Below are 3635 nucleotides of genomic sequence, written 5' to 3' on the forward strand. Positions count from 1 at the left end.
CATCTTATCTTCCACATCTTGAGTATCTTCTTGGCTTGTCACAAAAACTATTTTATTCTATACCTTTACCTTCTTTAGGCATTTCTTCAATCATACCTTCATCTTCAAACCTATTACTTAGTATGATGTCATTATCTCTTTCCACTGCATTTCTCAAATCTGAAACACTTGATGTTATCACCTCTTCAAGATAACTCTCACTTCCCTCTCTAGTATCTTGTAAACTGAACTCTAAAATTTTATTCTTATTTCTAATTAGCTCAATCAATATGGACACTTTGTTCATGAGATCCTTCATCCCATTTTGCACCATCTCTTTCATATCTTCAATCTTATTTTGTATACACCTAAAATTTTCTTGAGAAAACTAATTAAATGCATGTTGTTTGATTAATGCCTAATTCCTCTATCTATAAATAAATTCTTTAATTTATTTATATGATTCATAGGATATATTATTCTTATCCTAAATCATTTCCACATTCTTCACCAACTCATCTTATCATGCCACATTAAATGGCCACATCAACATGTGTCTCATATAATTAAATGTTCCTAAATATTGAATTAAACAAATATCTTCAACAAAATTGAAGAGACACATGGCATTGTAACTAATTGAGAGGACACTTGGCATTCTCTTTTCCTCTCCATCCTCCACATGGCACATGGTTCCTTTTAAGGAAACATGGTCCACTTTTCTCTCTAACTTATCCATCTCCAATGGTTCATCTTCTCAAATCAAATCCTAACCATCCATCTTTTCCACCTAGGACATGATCCTTGGAAAATCTATAAATAAGCCTTCCTTTGCACAAATCAAGGTCTAAGAAGTTAGGAGATCATTTGCACAAATTAGGAGCATTAAGTATTTCTAACATTTTCTATCAATCTTTAAACATTCCATACCATAGCATAGCATTATCATTTAGCATAGATCAATGAACCATTTTATCATCATGTAGAATCAAGTTTGCATCTCATCTAGATTAATCTCATACAATTGTAGGAAGAATTTCTTGCATTTTGCATTCAATCTCATTCTCTAGGTTGTCATTTTTAAAGCCACAAGTGCATAAATCTGAGAGCTAATATGGCTTGATAAATACTTGGAGATAGAGGACAATGGGACATTCACAAGAAGGCTGAATTTGATTTTCTTTCTCTTAATTTGCTTTCAATTTAGTCTCATTGGTGTGTTTTAGTGTCTTAATTTCATTGACATATTATGTCACACATTTTTTGGTGCCCACTGTGAGGCCATGCCTCATTTGATTTTCTTTCTCTTAATTTGCTTTCAATTTAGTCTCATTGGTGTGTTTTAGTGTCTTAATTTTATTGACATATTCTGTCACACATTTTTTGATGCCCACCGTGGGGCCATGCCTCATTTTTAACACTTTATCGTAGGTTTTTGATAGATACAGATCCAAAGTTCCATTTCAGCGCATTCAACTTAAAATCTAGTGCAGTTGACTAAGACACTAACGCATTTAATCTCTATTATAATGCATTTCATAGTTCTTATAAAGCATTCAATCTTTGTTTTAACAAATTTGATATATTATGTTGCACATTTGATGCATTTTATTATGCTTTTAACATCTCTTGTAGCACATTTAATTTTTGTTTTAGTGCATTTGAAATAGAGGCCAAAATTTTCCTAAACAAGTGTCCTTGTCTGTTTTGTAGGTTAAATTCTAACAATTGAAGACCAAAAGGAGAAGAATTCAAACTACTAACAGTGTGTTGCAAGACCTCGCATGGAGATATTTTCAATTTAAATATTTATTTCCTTTTATCTACTTGTTTCAAATAGGCACATACCTTAAGTAAAGGGTTAATTGAACATTGTTTACCATGCTTGTGAAGTGATAAGCATATGCTCTCCCCTTAATTGGGTGACCAAAAATCCAAACTCACTCTTTCAATTCATTGCATTAGGATAATACATTTTAGAAGGTGTGCCCTCTCGAGAAGCCTATAAGGTCAGGTGAGAGGGGAATGACCTAAGTGGGAACAACTAAAACCAAGTTATTCCAACCCACTATAATCAAATGTGGTTGTGATGAAAATCAAATCCAATGGCAGTGTCCATTGATAGTGGTTTCATTTTTGAAATCATCAAATCTATGCTAATTAGACTAAAAGGACGAATCACAAAAATCCTTAACTAATCAAGCTGATTTTAAACACAAAGCAATGAAATAAATTAAAGAAGTGGAAGAATAAACTAATCAAACTACCTATTCTCCATTTGTGCTTCCATTGTTCTTCTCCATTTTTGTTGGTGTAGGTGGCTCTCAGGTATTGCACTTGATTTCCTGCATAATATGGGCAATAATTTTGAAGACTATGATTTTGGATTCTAGATGTTGTGATTCTAGATTGAAGATGAGAAAAAGGATTGAATTTATAGATTTTCAACACAAAGGAGGTGAGAATTTGAACTCAAGTGTTGATTGATAGACAACTGGAATTGATTGATCTGTTAACTCATTTTGATTGATCTGTTAATAGGGTTGATTGAGGAGTCAACTGAATTGATTGGAGAGTGAACTCAATTGATTAACCGGTAGACTGAATAGACTAGTCAGAAAAGGTGATTTGAGAGTTAAAAAGGGTGATTGATGAGTTAACTGATTTGATCAATCAGTTCTAATTTTAGTATGTGCTATAGGATTTTGAAATTGAATTTGATTTTCATTTTCAATTTGGATTTGAATTTGGACTTTCGAATGTTGAAATGCACATGAAATTAACTGAAATTCAGATTTGGTGAAATATGAATTTGGAAGAAATGAAATTAATTGGAATTAAGTGAAATTCAAATTTGGGAGAAAATGAAATGAAATTAGATGGAATTATTTGGAATTTTGATTTGGGGATTTGGATGAATTAAATTAATTAATTAAACTATTTAAATGAAATTATTTAATCATAGGAAATTGAATTGATTAAATAATAAAGATTATTTAACTAAGAAAAATGTCGCAATTAATTAAACAATTGATATTTAATTAATAATTGAGATAGGGTTAATTGATTAAATGATGAAATGATAGGAATTTGATGATTAGAAATGTTAAATGTGATTATTAGAAGAAATATTTAATTTCATCAAATAATTAAAGAATTATTTAATTAAGTAGACGAATAATTAGTGTAGAATTAATGAGACAATTTTAGGTGTCTACATTTGCCCCTCTTTGAGACAATGTCGAAACGACATTGTTTCAAAGAAAATGAAATTTTTTTGTGCCAATATCCTTTGATGACAATAGGGTATAATGCCCCCTCGGAAAAAAGTGGTCGAAAAATTGTGAAATGAAGACCATTTTTTTGGAAATATGCTTGTGTAGACGTATAAAAATGACCATATTCCTAAATGAATATTTTATGTTCATTCCTCTATTTAATTAAATCACCCACATTCCTCTATTTAATTAAGTAAATTATTCAATTTATTTAGTTAAATTCACTAGACCCCTTTTTGCATCATTTAATTTAATTAAAACCCTCCTCTCTACTTTTTAATTAAATTCACATTTAATTAAATAGTTTACCCCAATTAAATAAATCTAATTTATTTAAAATCCCCAACTTGCAACCAAATTGAAATAAAGCAATTTATT

This window comes from Cryptomeria japonica, chromosome 8, assembly GCF_030272615.1.
Source record: "Cryptomeria japonica chromosome 8, Sugi_1.0, whole genome shotgun sequence".
In the NCBI taxonomy this organism is placed as follows: domain Eukaryota; kingdom Viridiplantae; phylum Streptophyta; class Pinopsida; order Cupressales; family Cupressaceae; genus Cryptomeria; species Cryptomeria japonica.